At 38.6% G+C, this 24,371-nt stretch overlaps 1 protein-coding gene across 3 annotated transcripts in view; it reads right to left on the reverse strand.

Annotated features, from left to right (window-relative positions):
* Nucleotides 1–24,371, reverse strand: part of GRM7 (glutamate metabotropic receptor 7) — a 942,724-nt gene that overhangs the window by 412,246 nt on the left and 506,107 nt on the right. The window lies entirely within an intron of this gene.

A 24,371-nucleotide genomic window follows, 5' to 3' on the forward strand; every position in this document is an offset into this window, starting at 1 on the left:
GAACCAAGAACTTTCACATGCTCAAGCTGGATTTAGAAAACACAGAGGAACCAGAAATCAAATTGCCAATATCCACTGGATCATAGAAAAAGCAAGAGAATTCCATTAAAAAAAACTTACTTCTGCTTCATTGACTATGCCAAAGCCTTTGACTGTGTGGATCACAACAAATATAAACTGTGGAAAATTCTTCGAGAGATGGGAATACCAGACCACCTTACCTGCCTCCTGAGAAACCTGTATGCAAGTCAAGAAGTAACAGAACCAGACATGGAACTAAGGATTGGTTCCATATTGGGAAAAAGGAATATGTCAAGGCTGTATAAAAAGAAGGCAATGGCACCCCACTCCAGTACTCTTGCCTGGAAAATCCCATGGATGGAGGAGCCTGGTGGGCTGCAGTCCATGGGGTCGCTGAGAGTTGGACACAACTCACTTTTCACTTTCATGCATTGGAGAAGGAAATGGCAACCCACTCCAGTGTTCTTGCCTGGAGAATCCTAGGGACAGAGGAGCCTGGTGGGTTGCCGTCTATGGGGTTGCACAGAGTCGGACATGACTGAAGCGACTTATCAGCAGCAGTAGCAATATTTAACTTATATGTAGAGTACATCATGTGAAATGTCAGGCTGGATAAAGCACAAATAGGAATCATAATTGCCGGGAGAAATACCAATAACCTCAGATATGCAGATGACACCACCCTTATGGCAGAAAGCAAAGAAGAACTAAAGAATCTCTTGATGAAAGTGAAAAAGGAGAGTAAAAAAGCTGGCTTAAAACTCAACATTCAAAAAACTAAGATCATGACATCAAGTCCCATCACTTCATGGCAAATAGATGGGGAAATAATGAAAACAGTGACAGACTTTATTTTCTTGGGCTCCAAAATCACTTCAGATGGTGACTGCAGCCATGAAATTAAAAGATGCTTGCTCCTTGGAAGAAAAGCTATGACAAACCTAGACAGTGTATTAAAAAGCAGAGATGTTACTTTGCCAACAAAGATCCATATAGTCAAAGCTATGGTTTTTCCAGTAGTCACGTATGGATGTGAGAGTTGGACCATAAGGAGGTAAGAGTTGGATCATAAAGAACACTGAGCACTGAAGAACCAATATTTTTGAACTGTGGTATTGGAGAAGACTCTGGAGAGTCCCTTGGACAGCAAGGAGATCCAACCAGTCCATCCTAAAGGAAATATATTCTGAATATTCTTTGGGAGAACTGATGCTGAAGCTGAAGCTCCAATACTTTGGCCACCTCATGCAAAGAGCTGACTCATTAGAAAAGACCCTGATACTGGGAAAGATAGAAGGCAGGAGGAGAAGGAGAAACAGGATGAGATAGTTGGATGGCATCACCAACTCAATGTACATGAGTTTGAGCAAGCTCTGGAAGATAGTGATGGACAGGGAAGCCTGGTGTGTTGCAGTTCATGTGTTCGCATAGAGTTGGACATGGCTGAGTGGCTGAAGAATAACAAAGACATTATTTCCTTGATTCTGTTAAGCCTTTTCATAGTTTTTAATCTACTTATTGTTTATTTCTCTCTGTGTTTTCAGAATTGATGCTCTTTTATCATTAAGGGGTAGGTTTAAGGAATAATTACGGCAAATACTGTAGAATGTGAATTTTTGAGGAAAGGTTTGGATCAGCTACCAATAGGAACAATTCTACATGCCTGATTATCCAGATTCTCTTTAGAACTTTTTCAACTGTGTGTCTACTTTTTTGGTTTGCTTTTCCTCTCTTTTAGAACAATCATTCCATGCTGCATTGTTAAAATACACTTGCTTTTTTTTTTTTTTTTTTTGCTTTTATTTTGCCTTTTTTGGGGGGGGGTTATTTACTTATATATTTATATTTTATTTATTTATTTATTTTTATTGGAGGCTAATTACTTTACAATATTGTATCAGTTTTGCCCTACAACAACATGAATCTGCCACAGGTGTACATGTGTTCCCAATCCTGAACCCCCCTCCCACCTCCCTGCCCATACCATCCCTCTGGGTCATCTCAGTGCACCAGCCCCAAGCTGTACACTTGCATTTTGAGAAGCTAATGGAAATTTTTTGTGTTTTTTTTCTTTAACTCAGGTATAATATTTATTCAGGACCATCCCCCAATCCCACGCTTATTCTCCTGTAGGATTTCAACTTCTTCTAAAGAAAACACAGAATGGAAAGTTAGAGTAAAGATTAAGAGCAGTCATACTGTAGTAAACACATTAGAACACTGTTCTAGTATTTTTTCAGGAATTCTCAATATATTCAGTAATATGAAATGTAATAGAGTTGGCATATAAAATAAATTGATTCTTGTTGCATTCAGGTTTTAGATCAATACTATTCTTACAAATAAAAATATCCTACAAGAATCCTTAGAGAGGCCTGGCATGCTGAGATTCATGGGGTCGCAAAGAGTTAGACATGACTGAATGACTGAACTGAACTGAACCTTGAAGAGAATCCACAATTTAAAAGATAAGAGAATTCTTAATATCTGATGCTTTTATATTATCATAAAGTAATACAATATTCGTGGTCCAAAGGTACCTTCATGATTATCTATCTCAGTCCTTATTTTATTAATTCAAACTTGCTTATTCAGAAAAGGATTTGAAGGAATATTTAATTAAAAAGGTAACCATATAAAGGAAGGAGAGATTATTCCATCTGGAAACTAAAGGAGATCACAATTGTACTTGGGTATCAGTTCTATTTGTAACTTGTTGGCAAAAAGGCAGAAATGGAAAATGTTATTTGTCTGTAACAACTATGTAATAATATTAATAGCTATATATATATAGAGAGAAAAGATACTTCCAAGATACTTCCAAAACTGGTCCAAGATAATTTTGAAGTTAATAAAAATAACTCATTAAAAGTATAACATAACCAAGCACTATAACTTATCTGACCAGTTCCTATTACTATTTACTTTGATTAATCTTAATTTCCCATGGCTTTTGCTAATGTTACTTTTAGAAGAAAGACTGAAATGATAAGACAGTCTTATGATATACAGAAATTTTAGTCAATGTGATTCAGAACCTATACAGCCATCTTCTCTTGTAGCTTTCTCAATCTTTTCTACCATTTTATACAGTAAGATTATGTCACAAATGATCTATCTTAGATTGTGCAAGGTCCTTCAACACCAGAGAAAGACTTAAGTATTATTAAATGGTATACAGTTATGGAAAAATAGGAGAACGATTTTTGATAATTTCTAATCAGGCTAACTTAGAACATGATTGAGAAAATTCAATTTCCCCAATTCATTAGTTGAATCTAACCTAATTAAGAATGCTCTTTACTCAAAAAGTCTTTATGACAATGCATTTGTGACATTGAAAAGAACTACTCCTATTTCTAGAAACATGGTGAGCTTGTAAAACATCCACTGAAAAGTATTTAGAGGTTTTTTTTTTTTACAACCATTACATACTTTTCAGTGGTTGTAAAAACAAAACAAAACAAAACAAAAAACAGTGTGGATGATATAAACCTTTACATTTTTCAGTTACATTGATGATTTTGATAAAGTCAAAGTGACCATATGTCAAAAATATTTGGAAAATTTAAGACAGACCTATAAAGCCACAGAGGCCAGAGTAGACAGGCAGAGAAGGTAATAGCAGCCAGATATAGGCCATGCTACTAAAGTCCTCTTGGGAATGAAGCTATGACTTTGGTCAACAGGAGGCAACAGTCTTCTGCATAGAGATAGATCTTGGAAAAGGTAGCTCCATATACTCAAGTAAAAGGAAACATAATTGGCCTCTCCAGTCCAGAAAAGTAACAAAAGAAAAATTTATCAAGCTTGTATCATATACTATTCTGTAGCTTACATTCACTCTACTGATGGGTGTGAGATTCTCACACTGAGTATTTAACATTAAAACTGGTCCTAGACTGCTGATATTCCCAGACCCCTGGCAAATTACATACTAATCTGTTCTGTAGCCACTCTTTCATAGAGCAAGTTATCCAGAATCTCTGCACTTTGTGAATAGGTTATCTAGCAAAAATGATAAACCATGTAAGAGAATGAGAGTTGACGGAGAAAGCAAACAGTTAAACTAGTCCTTCATGAATCACATAATACAGTCATGTGAAACAGACTATAACATACTGAGCCTAAACTATTAATGAGATAAAATACTCAGTCGTGTCCGACTCTTTGCGGCCCCATGGACTGTAGACCACCAGGCTCCTCTGTCCATGGGATTCTCCAGGCAAGAATACTGGAGTGGGTTGCCATTTCCTTCTCCAGAGGATCTTCCCGACTCAGGGATCGAACCCAGGTCTCCCGCATTGCAGGCAGATGCTTTAACCTCTGAGCCACCAGGGAGTCCAAAATATAGATATACAATTAAAAACAAACACAAAACAGAACACTGTGGTGAAAAAGAGAATAGAGAGTGACAAGCAGATTATCTGAGATGACAATGAACAATACAGAAAATAACATTAATTTGAATAAAGCAACACATAATGAAGGGTTAAATATCAGACTGATGCAGAAAAAGAGGTAGTACATTAACTAGAAAACAGTTTGAGAAAACTTCATGGAATTTAGCACAATAAAGTGAACAGAAGAAAAAAATGAAAGCAACATTACCAGGCATGGGGATGGAGACACTATGAAGGACTTCCAGAAGAAACTAGGATGAGTACAGAGCCAGTAGTCATGAGGAAATGACCAAGAGTTTCCTTAACTTTATGAAATATGCCAACTTCAGTTTCAAAGAGCACACTCATTTATACATGTAAACTACTTATGCAGTTATCCAAGAGACATAATTCTAGGAAAACAAAGGGATAGGGTGTGCCTTAAAAAATCAAAAAGAAAAGCAGATTACTTCAAATTGAAAAAGAATTTGACAAGCAGCAAACAAATCACCACGTACAGAACCAAAGAACTATAGAATTTTATCTCCAACGATGTGACGAGGCAAACATTACCAATTGTTAATTTCTTTCTATATCTAACTAAATTATCCATCAAGGCATAGGAAAACTATGGGGGAATTTAGGCAAAAATTACCATTCAGTTACCTTTATTGAAATAAATAAAAACTATACTTACAGAAGAAAAAAAAATGAGTGAAGTAGGTGAGCAAGGAGGATGCAAAAGAAAAGATGAGAAAGGAATTTTCTCAGTTCAGTTCAGTCACTCAGTCATGTCCAACTCTTTGTGACCCCACGGACTACAGCATGCCAGGCTTCCTGTCCATCACCAACTCCCAGAGCTCATGTCCATCATGTCGGTGATACTATCCAACCATCTTATCCTCTGTCGCCCCCTTTCCCTCCCAGCATCAGCGTCTTTTCAAATGAGTCAGCTCTTCACATCAGGTGCCCAAGTATTGAAGTTTCAGCCTCAGTATCAGTCCTTCCAATGAATATTCAGGACTGATCTCCTTTAGAATGGACCGGTTGGATCTCCTTGCAATCCAAGGGACTCTCAAGAGTCTTCTCCAACACCACAGTTCAAAAGTATCAATTCTTCAATGGTCAGCTTTCTTTATAGCCCAACTCTCACATCCATACATGACTACTGGAAAAATCATAGCTTTGACTAGATGGACCTTTGTAGGCAAAGTAATGTCTCTGCTTTTTAATATGCTGTCTAGGTTGGTCATAGCTTTTCTTCCAAGAAGTAAGCGTCTTTTAATTTCATAGCTGCAGTCACCATCTGCAGTGATTTTGGAGCCCCCCCCAAATGTTTCCATTGTTTCCTCATTTATTTGCCATGAAGCGATGGGACTAGATGCCATGATTATATAAAAGGAATTTTCTATCATATGTTAATCAAAATTTTGGTTATAAATAACACTAGTCACAATAAGGACATGCATTAAGAGATTTATAAGCACTGGAATGTAACAAAAGTGGACATTGAGCATGGAATATGGAACTAGGTGGGCAGGTTACAGTCTTCAAGATATCTAGTATTATTTGATAGGAGAAAAGACACACCAGATGGTTTAAAATTTTAAGTCAAACATGTAGTTTCAGAGTAATCAGCAAAGAAAAAGAAATATAATGTATAACTTTCTAAAAGAAGAAAGGAAAAGGAATTGAAAAAAATGTTAATTCCAGTAGGAGTAGAAAAAGATAAAAAGACATATAAACTGTTGACTATAGCAAACACAAATAAAATAGTAGAAATTAAATCCAATAATCACAATAAAGCGAGCCCAGTTAAATTTTCTACTAAAAGAACAGAGATGCCCAAGCTAACTTTTAGAAATCTAGATAGCTGTGGCTTACAGGAGACCTACAGTAAACATAATATTGAACACAAAATTGAGAGCGCCTATATAAGGGACAAAACAAAATTTAAGGCAAAAATAGTTACCAAAACTAAAGTTATTAAAGTGATATAAAAGGAAAGTTTACCAGGAAGAACAAATGTCCTATGTCTCTTAGGTAATACTGATATGATTACATAGAGAAATTTGAAAAAAAAATTTAAAAGACACACACAATCACAATGGATCATTTAACCACATCTTTCTCAGAAACACAGAGATTACAGAAATGTACCTATTAGGGGGAAAGAAAGTTTGAGTGGCATAATTAACAAGCTCTATCCAGAGTATATGTAGAACCCAACTTTGAACAATGTTTGGATAATACCTTTCTTTTCAGTCATGAATGGGAAAAATGGTTTAGCAGATCTCATTTGTTTGCCTAGGAGATTGTTGCTCTCAATAGACTGGAATTCCTGAAGCTGAGGTAAACAACGGAACTGAATAGTAAAGATACAGATGAGCAGCAATATTAGGAAAATATTTAAATATCACTGACTCCCCAAACCACTCTCTGTAGCACTTTGGAAACAATTTGCATAATTTTTATGAAAATCCCAAATATTTTTACCTGATACATTGAAGTGTATTTTAAAAGGTTCATACTTTGTCATGTTTTATTTCTCTTAAGAGTGTATTTGTATATTTTATGACTGTTTACTAATTTTAATTGCCTTTTTTTTCAGATAGTATAAATGTATGAAGATTTTTAAAGTGTAAATTCCAGGGTTTATTATCTGAGTATTTGCTAATATCACTCTCTTTCGTGGTACAAATGACTTGTGAATAGACACGAGCAGGTTGATCCAAAGATGTATATCAAGTCACAGATCTACACTCTCTCTCTGTACATTCCGTCTCCCACTCCCCCATGCCACACACACACACACAGATACTACAAAGGCATTCTCATCCTTGCCAATATTACACAATTGAAAGTTAAAGATAAAACTGAGTTTTCCCCCATGCCAGAGTGGAACACTGATCACCGTAAAATGGATCTCTAGTAACAGCCAGATTTCTTCTGGCAATGGATGTCTGCTGAAGACCTCAGTGACTGAAAAAGACCTTATTTGCCTTGCCTACGAACTCACTTTTCATTGATCAGAAGAAACTCAGCAGGAGAATCCTGTTTGAGACCGAATTCTGAAAAAGACGAAAATGGTAACTAATAGGCAAATGACAAGAATCATGGGAATAAAAGCCTTAGTTATCATGAGATTTATAACCTACTCTGTGTAGTTTCACAAACGTTTTCTTCATTTCTATCATGGATCATGAGCTGAACTCATTTATGAGATGAGGATGCAAAGTCAACTTTAAAAATTGGGTTACAAAAAAAAAAATTAACCAGAGGAGAGATGAGTATATTCCCTGGATAGAGACATTTAGTAAGAATGTTAGTAAATATTGAGTTCAGTTATTTTTTAGGAAGTATCTAATAAAAAGGAAAACTTGAGTAATAAACTGCAACACACACACACACACACACACATACACACAAGCATGCAGAAACACGTGCACACACACACAGGCAAAATGGTAAAAGCAAAGTCCCTAGAGGTAAGGAACTGCTCTAAGTTCAAATTTATAAAACGCTTGTACACTATAGTAAAAGACAAGCTCATAAATAAAAAGAAGTGACAAAAGGGATGGTCACCCATAAATAAAATCTGTATTCAATAGAAATACATCACAAGAGGCATTATGTGGAACTTAAATTCCATAGGAGGTTAAAAAAATATTTGCATAGAAGAGTTCTATGCCAAAACAAGGTTTGAAAGTAGGTTAAAGTTAATTTTTTTTTTAATTACAGGACCTTTCAGAGTCTTTGCAGTTTTAAAATCTATTATGAATCTTCCAGAAAAAAATAAAAAGTAAACACCAATTTTCCAAATTATTTTGACCAGGGAATTTCTAGAGCAGAGTTTTGAAAACTAGAGCTTTATGAAAGACATTTAGCAAACTCTGGTCCACAGGATCCCTGAATCCCTTCAACTTTTAAGAATAGTTGTTATTAATCAAATGATGAAGTCCTGAGACTCCATTCATGCATTCTTAGGTATAGTCCTAACTAACTAGATTTCTGCTAATAATCTCAAGTCTGTCCTTCCGTACTTTAACATCATAGGGACTCTAGAATCATAATCTTCCACATATGAAAGGTCCTTCCTTTTACTCCTGGAGGTCTTTATAGATTTGTCCCTTTCCCCAAATTCTCCAAAGGGAATCCCTAAAGTGTTAATTTGGTGTTGAACTTCCAGCCCTCTGAAGAGTCTGTAATGTGTCATCTTGGAATGGGTTGAAGGAAGACTGGATCCGTGGAGGATGGGGAGGAAGAAAGAGGGGAGGGATGGAGCAAAACATTATATATATATATCTATATTTGAGGTCCTATTTTCACGTCTACAGGGCCCATGAAGGAAACCAACATGAGGTAAGCAGTCTGAACATTGACTTCTTGGATTGAAAGCACTTTTTTTTTCCCTAGCCACAACAGCTAATTTGCTTATTACCTGTAATCCTCCAAACTTCAAACCTCCAAAGTCACAGATGGTGACAGCCATGAAATTAAAAGATGGTTGCTCTTTGGAAGAAAAGCTATGACCAACCTAGACAGCTTATTAAAAAGCAGAAACATTACTGTGCTTACAAAGGTCCATCTAGTCAAGGCTATGGTTTTTCTAGTAGTCATGTATGGATGTGAGAATTGGACTACAAAGAATGCTGAGCACTGAAGAATTGATGCTTTTGAACTGTGGTGTTAGAGAAGACTCTTGCGAGTCCCTTGGACTGCAAGGAGATCCAACCAGTCAATCCTAAAAGAAATCCGTCCTGAGTATTCATTGGAAGGACTGATACTGAAGCTGAAGCTCCAATGCTTTGGCCACCTGATGCGAAGAACTGACTCATTGGAAAAGACCCTGATGCTGGGAAAGATTGAAGGTGGGAGGAGAAGGGGACAACAGAGGATGAGATGGTTGGATGGCATCATAGACATAATGGACATGAGATTGAGTAGGCTCCAGTAGCTGGTGATGTACAGGGAAGCCTGTTGAGCTGCAGTCCATGGGCTTACAAAGTGGGACACAACTGAGTGACTGAACTGAACTGAAGAGCAATCTTCTTGGTCAGAGTTACAATTTCCCGTTTTTGATAAAGACATGAATACAGAAAAAATTTTCCTTATGGTCGGGGAACGTGAGAGTGCAAAATCTGGGACACCCAGTGACCAGTCAGCTTGAGCATGAGAAGGACTAAAGGTGACTGGGTTTCTGATGCTCTGGTGGCGCAGGCCTTGACCAAAGATGCTATTCTTTGCAGCAGGAAGCTATTCGGCTCTGTCACCAGCCAGGAAAACAGGCAGTGCAGCAAGCCATTCTTATTTGATTCTCAGAGGTACCAGGCTTTCACATGCTATGAGAAATTCCTAGCTTTTAAATATTGCCTCAATATTTTTGTAGCACCCTAAGAAAGAAAACATATCTTCTCTAAGATTGAGATTTCAGGGTAAGGGAAAGGTGAGAGGAGAAATATAAGTTTTAAGAGATGGGGAGGAATGGCAATTTTGTAAAAGTCTTTGTAATTAAGAAGTTCTGAAGTGTTTTGGGGTGACAGAAAACTGCAAGAATGGAAGCCAAGTGGTGTCACTGAGCTTCGTGAACAGCCTCCCCTTTTGTATTCTTCAAGGACTCCGTAAAAAGCATAAAATTCCTTGTTGCTTATGTTTGCCTTTTGGACTGTGTGAGTCACAGCTTCAGTGGGGGTTCCAAAAATGCATACATATTATTTTTATGATGATGGAGAGGACCTAGTTCAGTTTATAAAGGAGCTGAGGGAAAGTTGGGGAAAGGATCCTGAACATGTCATGAAAACTTCTTGTAGTCCATGGGATGGTTTGAGCTTCCTGTGACAGAAGATCAATGTCTTCTATAAGCTCTGATATCCAAAGACAACCACAGGGAACGTCACTATCCTCTGATGGAAGCAAGGAGCCTGTTCCCATTAAAATCTCCTTTCTCTGAGAAGAAGAGATAAATCTCATGCTCTTTGGAGTGAGACCAACCAGAGTTTGAGTTCTGGCTTCATTATTTACTGACTGGGAACTGTGAAAATCACTTAAGTTTCAGCATCCTCCTAACAGACAGGAAGATAAATGTAAATCTCATACGGCCAATAAGAATAAATGGGGTGAGGTGTCTTCAATGATGAGGATTTAGTGCGATATCCTGAAGATCTCTGGAGAAGGCAATGGCCACCCACTCCAGTACTCTTGCCTGGAAAATCCCATGGACGGCGGAGCCTGGTGGGCTGCAGTCCATGGGGTTGCAAAGAGTCGGACACAACTGAACGCCTTCACTTTCACTTTTCACTTTCATAAATTGGAGAAGGAAATGACAACCCACTCCAGTGTTCTTGCCTGGAGAATCCCAGGGATGGGGGAGCCTGGTGGGCTGCCATCTATGGGGTCGCACAGGGTCAGACACAACTAAAGTGACTTAGCAGCAGCAACAACCTACAGATCTGAGAGATTATTCCTTAATCATTTGATCATAAACATATATATATATTATATATATATATTTACTTTTATGCTTTAAACTAGATGGAAATTGCTTATAATTACATCCATATAAATCATTCATATAATTGTGCATTCTCTGGTTTATTTTGGAATAGCAAAACACCATCAGGGAAAAGTCTAACATGCAATAATATTAATGACAATTTAGTGTATTATGAAGCTGCATGTAAAACAAAGAAGAAGGTTTCCCTGGTGGCTCCATGGTAAAGAATCCACCTGCCAATGCAGGACACACGGGTTCGACCCCTGGTCCAGGAAGATCCTACCTGCTGCAGAGCAACTAAGCCCATGTCCCAGAGCTACTGATCCTGGGCTCGAGAGCCTGGAAGCCTCAACTTCTGAGCCCATGTACCACAACGACTGGGGCGCTCACATCCAAGACCCTGTGCTCCACAACAAGGGAAGCCACTGCAATGAGAAGCCCGTGCACCTCAGTAGAGACTAGTCTCCTCTCTCTGCAACTACAGCAAAGCCCGCACAGCAACAAAGACCCAGGACAGTCAACAGTTAAAAAATAAATAAATAATTTCTTTTTATTAAGAGAAGAGCCAAAGAAATGTAGTAGATAATTCTGGATTACTCTTGGTGGGATGAACTATGAAGTGATACATATTAGCAACCTTAAAAAGAACCTTTTCAAAGTCACTATAGAACGCAATAGCACATGGTTATATTGCCAAGGAACATCAGAAACACTCGGGGTAAACTCTGAACAGCACAAAACCGCAGAGTCCTTATGTTTTATGACTGACTACTTGTACCATGATCAATGGCCCAGCAACAGATTCATATGCTGATTGATTTATGGTTGGTATTTTTGACAACACAGGTGGAAGTAAAGATAGCATGCTCTGGAAAACTATAAGATGTTTACAAAAGCCTCTCTAGAGAGGACAAGGAAATTGAACAAAAGATGTTCAGGAAACATTTGAACATAATTATGAAAACAAGAAGAGTATGTCTGAACTAATATATCATATGTAGATTAAATACACAGAGAACAAAGTCAGTAGATTAAAGTGTATAAATAGATATTTGATTAATTCCATCTACATTCCTGACATTTACATATAAAATTAGCAAAAAAAATTTTTTTCTTGAATTGTGTTCTAGGGAACACAGAAGGTTATATCTTATTAGGGGATTAATTATATATCTGATTTTGTGATTGGGTCATCCCCTAAACCATTAAATGCTTCCTGTAGGCCATAGCTAGTCACAGTAATGAACTAGACTTATTGCACAGAGCCAGAATGCACAAAAATATCATGCTTCCTCTACTTTGATACTGTGAGTTAAAAAATGCCCCCTCTTGTCAATGAAGACCTTCAGGACCGGAAAGGCAGTGAGTCTCCATGTAGAATATGTGTGGAAAAAACAAATTCAAAATGAGAACCACTGGCCCTGTGCTTGAGGAACAGCTTATCACCTCGTCTGCAAGTTCTGCAAGACAAGCTCACCAGCTGGACCACTTTACGCTGACAGAAAATAAGCTGACGTGTTCCCACAACCTGCAATGGGAAAGTTTGCAGTGGCTGGCCCGTTGATGAACAGAGAAAGAAATTTATGTCAAGCTTTCACCAAGGATATGATTAAGCAAATCAAGCTACAGCAAAAAGAAATAAAAATGTTCATTGTGAGGAACTAAGCTGAAAAAAACCCTGAAACAGACTTTAGGAGCCTGTCAGAAGGCATTCTGAGGGGGTGCTTTATGAAAATCAAGGGATAGAAGAGAGTTTTTCTTTAAAGGACCACACTCACATTTGTCCACCTGTATATGACTAAGATGAGGACTACAGGGATTGCATTTCCCATCTCACTTGCATTATGAAGGGCCATTTAATTAGCACTCACTAGTAAGACATGAATGGAAGTGATGTGTATTGCTCCTGGGACAACACTTACAAGAAGCATGTATATCTTGTCGCCATTTTCTGAATTTCCACAGGCTGGATACAGATGGCTATGAGGCTGGACAGTAACGATTCTCAGACTTGACTGTGCATTAGAATCACCTGGAGAGTTGTGCAAACACAAACTTCTGGGCCTGTTCTCCATAGCTTCCGATGCAGTAGATCTAAGATGCAGCGTTATAATGTGCATCTCTATAAGTTTCCAGGTGACGTGGAGTTGCTGGCATGAGGACCACTCTCTGAGGGCTGGAGGAGCCATGTGACAGTAAGGAGTCTGGGTCCTTGAGTAACTGCATCAACAAAACTGCCTGCTGATCATGGACATGTGTTTCTATTATACTTGCAACTTTATACACTGATAAAGCAGCCATTGCCATTTTAAATAATATAGCAAGTGAATAAGGAATGTTCAGGCATGGTGTTCATATTTAACTGGTGTCGGGAGCCATCGTGAGGAATCCTATGCATGACAAGGGCATGTGGCAGAGGCCTGATGGGCAAGGAAAATCAGGCCTCAGGGTTTCCCCCTGGTATTTCCTGAGCATGTACCCAAAAATAAGAACCTGCCTGCCTTATTGTATTGTACTTTTCCACTCTTTTGACACATTCTGGAAAAAGTTGACTCAGGGTTTTAGTCTTCTGCATTTGAAAGGGATGTTTCAGTTCAAACCCCCTCTGATAACTCTCTAGCTTTGCCTAACAAGTTCCCCTGGACTTTTTACAGCTTGTGAATTGTTTACAGTTTCCCAACTTCGAGAGGCACAGGAAGCTTAAAACATCCTAGAAATGCAGGGGCTTCCAAGGTGTTAAGATCATTAGAATAAAACTGATTAAGCATTTCATTGTTGAGCCAATACTTGCTGCCAAATTTTCATATCTTTTATTTGTTGATATAGTTGTTATATAGAAAAAACAAGTAGCAACATTAGATCTTTGAGTTAAGTGCCTTCTTTGTTATAACCCACTGCGCCTTTGTTCTACAGAGATGTAACTTTAGTGCTTTAAGGAGATGCAGATTAAAGAAAACACTTCAGGGGAAACGAGATTAACATTCATTAAGGAAGAGAGCCAAAAAGTGTTAACAAGCCTCTTGGCCAGAAGATAATGTAAATCACCTGAGACCTTTTGTATACAAAAAGATACACAGAAAGGGTCAGGACTGCTGCCCCTGCATGACTCTGTATCTTCCATTATGTAAAATTTAGGGTATATAAACACCTTTTGAATAATAAATTTGGAGGGGTTTTTGCACAAGCCTGGCCTCCCCCATGTCAATTCTTTCTCTTGCTCTCTCTCCCTCCCTCTCCTTTTCAGGCTGATCCCTTGGAACGCAGAGGCTCACCAAGTCTACTTAACTTGCCCGGGCTTCTGAGACCCATGTGAGAGGGAGCCCAAGGCGGGGCACCCTCCGCTATTCAAGTGGGCACCTGTGGCCCAATGTAGACGGTGCAAGTTCCTTGTCTGGAACTCTATTGGTTTTCCACATAAATCAGGTTAATCAGCCTCTTTCTTCCACTCATTTTCCTACTACACTATTTCTTCCTAATCTAATCTTATATTAATAAATAAATAAGTTTTTTCCTCACCTATGCCATCCCCACTTCGAATTACCCTGGATCCACTGGGGCTGGACCCCGGCAAACTGGGACTTGAGTTAAATAAGCAAGAGAAGATATTTCTAGGAAGAACAAATATAAGCAAAAAAGGAAAAAAAAAACAAAAACAATGATAGGGGTGGTAAAAAAGGAGTGACTGACAGGTGACAAGGGCTTGCCTGGTGACTCAGCTGGTAAAGAAACCATCTGGGATGCAGGAGATCTGGGTTTGATCCGTGGGTTGGGAAGAGCCTCTGGGGAAGGCTCTCCAGTGGAATTCTCCAGGCCAGAGGGGTTGCAAAGAGTTGGACATGACTGAGTGATCTTCACTTCAACAGGAGACAATGGAAATGAAGGTCCTGGAATGGCTAGGACATGTCAACAGAGTGACTCTGCTGGAGAAAACAATTTGCATTAACAAGTGATGAGTATCTAAGTCCCCAGATATAAACTAGAGTCCTTGGTAATATAGCCTAGAAAGTCATAGATAGGAAATTTAACTCAAAAGAAGGAATGAAAACAAATTTATAAGGAAATAGTTCAACCAGGCTGTTAAAAGTTACTGCTTAGAAGAATGATGTCCTGAAGTTTAGATTAAAGGGCTGAGAATAGACAGCTCAGTGGGCCCTGTAGAAGCCTGTTACCATGACTCAGAGCCATTCAGATTTACCAGCAGGGTGACTTTGTGACAAGATTACTTTATCAATTAGAGCCTCAGTTTCCTCTTCTATAAAATAAGAAAATGGCCTTTCAGGGTTGTTACAAGGATTAAATGCAAATATGTATGAAAAACATCTGGCACAAATGTTTGCTATGAACCTACATTAACTATGAGCTATAAGGCCAGAATTCAGATGAAATAAATGGAAAGAATAAATTCAATATCAAAAGAGCATTATGTAACCAACTGCATATTGGAGAAAGGATGACTGGGACAGAGATTAAAATTTTTAACCTAGGATGCTTACAAAGAATATGACAAATGACAGAAAAGCTGAAGATGGAAAGATAGGAGGATGCAAAACAATGACCTACTGTATTTTTGTTTGTTTGTTTCTGTTTTTTTATTCCTTTATCTATTGTTTACACTTGGTCAAAAGTAGATTGGTAGACACCCCTGAACAAAATGGGCTGTTGGGATGTTTGTATTAAATATATTACACACCTCCAAACATCCATGGCCAAAATAGGCCACAGTTGGCATACTTACTTGAAAGAACTCACTGCATGGTAATCGGATTAACAGATAATCATAGGTCTACCTGTGCTTCCCTTGTAGTTCAGTCAGTAAAGAATTTGCCTGTAGTGCAAGACACCCAGGTTCAATCCCTGGGTTGTCAAGATCCCCTGGAGAAGGAAATGGCAACCCACTCCAGTATCCTTGCCTGGAGAATCTCATGGACAGAGGAGCCTGGTGGGCTGCAGTCCATGGGGTCGCAAAGAGTCGAGCATGACTGAGTGACTAACACTTACTTACTTACCTATGATAAAAGATTTACTCCAAATTTCACTCATGGCACTGGAGAGAATATTTTCCACATTAAGATGACTCATTCCCAAGCATATTTTGTTGGAACATCAGCAGATTCTCAAGTAATCCAAGAAGAGTTCAGAAAGTGGGCATATCTCTGTGAGGTTACTGTGCGGCATACAGTAAAATCCAAATATCCATTTACACAGGAGAACTGGCAGGTGGGACAGAAGTCCAGGCACGTTGTCGTAAACTCAAAACTACTCTAAGGAGCAGCCGTGGAATATTTCTAAATGTGGGGTGATCACACTATGGCAACAACACTCCATTTAAATTTCAGAGCCATTCTTCTCTCTAAACATACTTGAAGGCTTCTTTGGAGCTGTGATGACATCTTATCGATTTCACTAAGTGACCTAGATTGATTGAAAACTTGGAGAAGCTTTAAACACTAAAAGTTCCTCAAGGGCGTCTTTCCCTGGTGGATGTCCTATTTGTTTTCAATGCAGTGTTTTTCTTCCATAACCCATCTGCCTGATCATTTTATCTATCTGGTTTCTTTCTGAAAGAGTATAGGCATTGCAAAGGATCTCAGTAAATCTGAAGTCAAAAGTCCCAAGGTAGGAGTTAGGAGCTGTCATACAGGTTTAAGATTTCATGTTTTAAGATGGACAGTCTTTCTTGGTGCCAGAGCACAACCAGAATCCCTCATCTTAAAAGAAAGTATCATATTAGATACAATGGATGCAGCTTAAATGATAAAAATTACAAAAATTGGGAAAGATATTTTTAAAAAGGAAATATATCCTGGGTCCTTTGCTCACTGGCAATACATTTACCAGTGGGTGCCTTTATGGCTCACTGAATAACAGAACAAGAATAGGGACATGAAGAAAAATATCAATCTTATAATTACCTATTTCCAGAGGAGTAATAAATGAAAAAATGAAAACACAGTACTTTTTGTTTTTCCTCTCTCCCACACCACTGCACCTGTATCTAGACATCCCAGGGGGTCATTGTTCTTTTCGCATCACCACAGAATATGATTTTTCTCACAAGAAAATTATTCACTGGAGAAATCAAACTAGCCATCCTAGTGCAGTTCATGGGACTTTTGTTGGCATTTCAACTCTTGGCTTAGTTTGAAAAATGAGTCACATCATCTACTTTCTACACAAATTGAAACCCGAAGATCCGATCACTCTTGAAATTCATGAAACCCCAAATTGAGAAAACTGAGGCGGATTCTCAGAGCTGCTACAGCGGAACGTGACAGTGGATATGGTAAAGGCTAACTGCAGACAAATAAACTGTCACCATCTGAAATCAGCGCTTCCGCGGTACTGAAAGTAGGCGCAGAGACCGTCAGTGACAGAAAATGCATTATGAGAATGTTCCTCCCTCAACTACGGTCACCGTCATTTAATTCAAATAGAACATAATGAAGGTCTTTGCTGCATATTGCCCTGTGTATAAATGGCTAGATTAGTGGCTAACCGTTAATTAGTAGCTTTTGCAAAATGTGGTCAATCTACTTGTGGGAGAGGAATATGGCTTGATTTATAGTTTATAATTACTTCTCTATATTGATATTGCTAATTATAATGTGTTTATATTCTGCTTAAAAGCTGCAACTGTGCCTTGCAATAATACATCAATATTTTTAAGGTTTAAAACATCTTGCAACACTCTTTGACATAAATTGCAGCAATAATTTCTTGGCTTCGTCTCGTAAAGGAAATAAAACCAAAAATAAACAAATGGGACCTAGTTAAACTCAAAAGCTTTTGCACAGCAAAAGAAACCATGAACAAAATGAAAAGACAACCTACTGAATGGGAGAAAATATTTACAAATGATATAACTGATATGGGATTAATGCTTAACATATAAGAACAGCTGATACAACTTAACACCAAAAAAAAAAAAAATTAAAAAATGGGCAGAAGAACTGAATAGACATTTTTCCAAAGAGAAAATGCTGATGCTCAACACGTACAGTAAAAGATGCTCAACACTGCTTTTCCTCATGGAAATACAAATCAAAACCACAATGAGATACCGCCTCATATCTATCAGAATTTGTTGCTATTTAGTCGCCAAGTTGTGTGTGACTCTTTTGTGACTCCACCAGGCTCCTGTCTCCTTGGCATTTCCCAGGCAAGAATACTGGGGTGGGTTGCCACTTCCTGCTTCAAGGGATCTTCCTGATCTGCTTCTTGTATACCAGATCAGTTTCTCTCTACAACAATCGTACATTCTAGATTCTTCATCACTTTCCATTTTATGCATTTTTCTTTTTTTTTTTTTTAGTAAACATAATTTGGTAAACATACAACTAAAAGTTATGTATACATATAAAACCTCATAAGTCAGAGAAAAGAAGCTTTTGCTTATTTGCGTGTTCTGATTTTAGGTTCAGACAGTCACTCTTTCAGCTGCAGCCTCTGCATCAGGGCAATAAATCCCCAAGTCTCTCATTCTCCGCCTGCTGTTTGCCATTTGTAGCTGAGCAGCTTAAAAGGAATATCATGGCCACTGCATCACTGTGGACACATAAGGAATGATGAAAAGAATAAAGGATTTCCGATGACAGATTTCAATCAACATCATGAGAAATGTCAGTCATAAAACAATGGTTTGTTTTTGTGGGTGTGTGTGACAACACAATTATTTTCAAGCTCTCCCACCATTTCTGAAAAGAAATATTCTGCTCTGCTTTTAACAAGAGGGGAGCACGGAAGAAGTTTCAGCTGTTTACTTTTTCTTCTTTACATCAAGTGTTTGCCTTTTTTTTTTTTCTGAGCATCAATAACTTCCTCTATTTATCAATCAACTTCATAATCAAAAAACTCAAACAATGGGTAATGTAGTCTGTGAATTAACATTTCAAGTAAAAATAATCTCCTAAAATAGCTGCAAACTATGGTAACCTCTTAAATCTTAGTGTCCCCTATGGCTGAAAGAAGCCAGACATCAAATGCATTTTCCTTGGAAGGAATGTTAATTCCCATAAACTGAGCATCTGAGTAAATGCCAGGTGCATTAACCACCATGAATAAATAATACTAGCTGACATATTTTAATGAACCTGTTAAGTCCCAGTCTCTTTAAAGCACTTAACATATTTGAACTCACTTAATTCCTACAACAACCCCATGGGGGGAGTTATTATTACCACATTTTACCTCTGAGGGATTTCAGGCACCCTGAAGCCTGATAGCTTGACCAAAACCTCAGACCTCGTAAGTGGTGGGGCTGGCAATGAAGCAAGCAATCTGGCTCTGGAGCCCATGACCTCAACCCTGATAATCCTAATTAAATAGCAATGGTCCTCACAGTGTGATATCTGGCCAAGAAACATCAGCAAAACCTGGCAACCTGTTGAAATCAGGAATTCTTTGGCCCCAGCCCAGACATCCAGTCAGGCAGAGTCCAAGCAGGTAATCTTGAGACAGGGTAACCAGTTGAGAAAAGACCTTGATACAGGGAAAGACGTGACGCTGGGAAGACGAAAGGAGAAGAGGGTAGCGGAGGATGAGATAATTATAAGATAGCATGATCAATGCAATGGACATGAGTTTGAGCAAACTGGGAGATAGTGAGGGACAGGGAAGCTGGGTGTGCTGCAGTCCATGGGGTCAGGGTGTTGGCTGTTGGTGAATGAACACATCATCGTAGTTATCTGGGTCATTAAGACCTTTTTTTGTATAGTTCTTCTGTGTATTCTTGCCACCTCTTCTCACTCTCTTCTGTTATGTTCTTACTTAACAGGTCAGAGACTGGCAGTTACTAAATCTACTGTTCATCATGGATGTTTACATTTCCCCTCTCCAGGATAAAACAATGTAAATGATTGACCTTAAACTGACATAATATCATGATTGAAGACAAGGACTTTCACTTGTGAGGATGTCCTCCTTCTAACCAGGAGGAAATATGGATTCACAGTAACAGATGTTTATGGAAAATGTAGAATATTCAAGTAGATTGAACTGACTTGGCATGCTGTTAAGACGTCCAAAAAAGATGAGTGTAATGCCATTCTTTCTCAGAAGTAAGAGCTTATTATTTTACAGAAGGAAGATCAAAAGTTATCCCAGTGACTGTAATGTTAGACCGCTTATTCATCATATAAGGAATGTGTCTTGAATGTTTGAATATCGGAAGAAATATAATCATATTACTTTTGTCCTGCATATTTAAAATTATATTTAAGAAAGTTATATCTCAGCTTTACAAAGATCCAGACTTTTGGATAACAATCTTTAAGCCAAAAATATACTGTTTTTTGGCTTACGTCTTTCTTCCTTTGCTGTCCAAATGGATGTAAGCCATTAGCTGTCACTGGAGGTGTCGTATACTTGATAGAACGTGTTCTTCGAGGTAGTTGAACAAACTTGACTCCTAGTTACTTAGGGAAAACAGTCCCATAGCTCATTTTTCCAAACACCTTGGAAGTTCTCAGCAAAGCTCATCAATTCATCTTTCCCATCCTTACTGAGATATGACTGACCTTGTTCCTTTCCATGAGGTAGCTCATTTTTCCTTTAAGTCAATTCCTCTGAAACATGGAACATGTAAACCAGGTAAGCTAATTTTCTAGATGCCATTAACTATTGTTCCAGTTGATTCTAAAAGCCTAAGATGATAGAACTCAGAGAGCCCATCTTAAAATTCTGACAGAGCCCTCCAGAAATTAATATTACCCTAACTCCACAGCAGACGTTATAGATTCTATCAGAGACCGGTAAGCTTAAGACACCATATTTATGTGAAATGCCTATTTCACTGAAAGATTATACCCTGTGGACAATTACTATAATTACTGAAGAGATATATTCCCCGTATGTCTCAAGCTTGCTTGGTAAAGGGAAAGTGTGGCAAGTCAGAAATGGAGTATAAGTTGGCACCTACTAACTGTCTTGCTCTTTGTCCTTTTTATTGGTTTCCAATCTGCTATAAATCTGTTTCAAATCCTGAAAGATGATGCTGTGAAAGTGCTGCACTCAATATGCCAGCAAATTTGGAAAACTCAGCAGTGGCCACAGGACTAGAAAAGGTCAGTTTTCATTCCAATCCCAAAGAAAGGCAATGCCAAAGAATGCTCAACTACCACACAATTGGACTCATCTCACATGCTAATAAAGTAATGCTCAAAATTCTCCAAGCCAGGCTTCAGCAATACGTGAACTGCAAACTTCCAGATGTTCAAGTTGGTTTTAGAAAAGGCAGAGGAACTTGAGATCAAATTGCCAACATCTGCTGGGTCATCGAAAAAGCAAGAGAGTTCCAGGAAAACATGTATTTCTGCTTTATTGACTATGCCAAAGCCTTTGACTGTGTGGATCACAATAAACTGTGGAAAATTCTGAGAGAGACGGGAATACCAGAGCACCTGACCTGCCTCTTGAGAAACCTATATGCAAGTCAGGAAGCAACAGTTAGAACTGGACATGGAACAACAGACTGGTTCCAAATAGGAAAAGGAGTACATCAAGGCTGTATATAGTCACCCTGCTTATTTAACTTATATGCAGAGTACATCATGAGAAATGCTGGACTGGAAGAAACACAAGCTGGAATCAAGATGGCGGGGAGAAATATCAATAACCTCAGATATGCAGATAACACCACCCTTATGGCAGAAACTGAAGAGGAACTAAAAAGCCTCTTGATGAAAGTGAAAGAGGAGAGTGAAAAATTTGGCCTAAAGCTCAACATTCAGAAGATCATGGCATCTGGTCCCATCACCTCATGGGAAAGAGATGGGGAAACAGTGGAAACAGTGTCAGACTTTATTTTTTGGGGCTCCAAAATCACTGCAGATGGTGACTGCAGCCATGAAATTAAAAGACGCTTACTCCTTGGAAGGAAAGTGATGACCAACCTAGATAGCATATTCGAAAGCAGAGACATTACTTTGCCAACAAAGGTCTGTCTAGTCAAGGCTATGGTTTTTCCTGTGGTCATGTATGGATGTGAGAGTTGGACTGTGAAGAAGGCTGAGCGCTGAAGAACTGATGCTTTTGAACTGTGGTGTTGGAGAAGACTCTTGAGAGTCCCTTGGACTGCAAGGAGATCCAACCAGTCCATTCTAAAGGAGATCAGCCCTGGGTGTTCTTTGGAAGGAATAATGCTAATGTTGAAGCTCCAGTACTTTGGCCACCTCATGCAAAGAGCTGACTCATTGGAAAAGACTCTGATGTTGGGAGGGATTGGGGGCAGGAGGAGAAGGGGATGACAGTGGATGAAATGGCTGGATGGCATCACTGACTTGATGGACATGAGTTTGAGTGAACTCCAGGAGATGGTGATGGACAAGGGAGGTCTGGCATGCTGCGATTCATGGGGTCGCAAAGAGTCAGACACGACTGAGCGACTGAAATGAACTGAACTGAACTGAATCTGTTATAAGTCTAGAGGCTACTCAATGACTTCTGAACAGTCACTATTACTCTAAAACTTCATAATAGTTGAAATGGATTTTTCCAGTGCTTTGTCTCAGAGATTCCAAGTATTTAACTATATCTCTGCCTGGTGCATGTTAGAGATACAACTCTAATGATCCACTGTGGGTTATCAAACTATGATTTAAACACAATTTTCTGTGCCTTGAGGATTTTTTTTATTTTTAAAATGTTATTTTGTAAATTCTGATGTTTTTCCTGACTTACAGAGATGTGGTGTATGGATGTGAGAGTTGGATCATTAAGAAAGCTGAGCACTGAAAAATTGCTGCTTTTGAACTTTGGTTTGGAGAAGACTCTTGAGAGTCCCTTGGACTGCTAGGAGATCAAACCAGTCAATCCTAAAGGAAATGAGTCCTGAATATTCATTGGGAAGGCTGATGCTGCTTCAATAATTTGGTAACCTGATGCAAAGAACTAACTCTGTGGAAAAGACCCTGAAGCTGGAAAAGATTGAAGGCAGGAGGAGAAGGATATGACAGAGGATGAGAGGGTTGGATGGCATCACCGACTCGATGGGCATGAGTTTGCATAGACTCTGGGAGTTGGTGATGGACAGGGAAGCCTGGTGTGCTGCAGTCCATGGGGTAGCAAAAAGTGGGACATGACTGAGTGACTGAACCAAACCAATAGAGATTTGAAAAGATACTAGTATGGGGTGTTGATTATGGGGAGCTTTTCTGGCCTGAAGAAGAGTCTATGAAATGATGGAAAGATTGGTGTTCAGCTAGTGGAAGGTCAAGCTTCTAGGCCAAATTTTATTTCTACACTGATGAAAACAGAGACAATTTGCTGGTTTTGATACTCAATTTTACAGTTGTATTCAAGGGATGATGAACACTCATTATTCCCATGGTTATGTTCTCAAATGGAGAGTTTATTAATTTTAACACCCATGGAACAGTGACTCCAAGCAATACTCATGCTTTTATAAAGCATTCATGATAATGAAATTCAAAAGGTCATTGTTCTCCGGGTAGTCATAAGATGCTGCTCAGACTTCCTAAGGACCAACTATTGCTGCTTATCACATGTGAAGATTCATGTGGAAGAAATGTATCCTTACTTGAAGGAAAGGATCTTTCAAAACTTTGTTTTTATTGATTCAGTTACAGATTCACAGATGACCCCGAGGGTAAATAGACAAAGACATAAATCCACAATTTTAAAGTGTATGTATGTTACTTAGAAAAGCTATTTGATATAGTGAAGACAGACTATTGCTTGTCTCAAGATGGATTATCTTTGACTATAACATATCTCCTTCTGCCCTAAGTCAATATGACTGATATAAAGGGACAGATTGCGGAAGGCTAGAAGATGAGAATGGAGGTCAGCTTACAATCCTCACAAAGCAACACAGAAACTTGGGTTTTCTTTTGAGTAAAACAGAGGTCACTGGAGGGTTTCATGCAAGCTCTCCACTGTATTCTTACAGAATCATTGCAGACATCAAGTGCATGTTGGACATTTGTTGTGCCTCTGATAGGACTAAGACAAGGCTTAAAAACAGTACAAATTCAATACATATTTGACAAAATGTAACATGAGATTTCCTGGAGTAGGAAATGGCAACCCATTCCAGTATTCTTGCCTGGGAAATCCCATGGACAGAGGAGCCTGGTGGGCTACAGTCCATGGGGTTGCAAAGAGTTGGACGTGACTGAGTGACGGAACATAACATGACATTTATGAGACATTCTGTGGTTCATTTAAGAAGGACTGCATCTATCTAAAGTGGATATTTCACGTCTCAATTTACGTGATTGGGTAATGTTAAAATTATTTTCTGTGTTGCATAACTACATTTCTTTTTCCCCAGTGGTATTCCTAGGGTTAACATTTGTTCTATCTTGTGTTTCCCAAACAGTATCATTCATGGACCTAAATTCATGTTTCATATGTAGGATTAATATATTTTTCTAAAACAAACCACCTCTTATTCAAATAAGCCTATTTTAGAGGAAATACATATATACATGTACATGTGTATATGTATATTCACA

This window comes from Ovis aries, chromosome 19, assembly GCF_016772045.2.
Source record: "Ovis aries strain OAR_USU_Benz2616 breed Rambouillet chromosome 19, ARS-UI_Ramb_v3.0, whole genome shotgun sequence".
Lineage (NCBI taxonomy): Eukaryota > Metazoa > Chordata > Mammalia > Artiodactyla > Bovidae > Ovis > Ovis aries.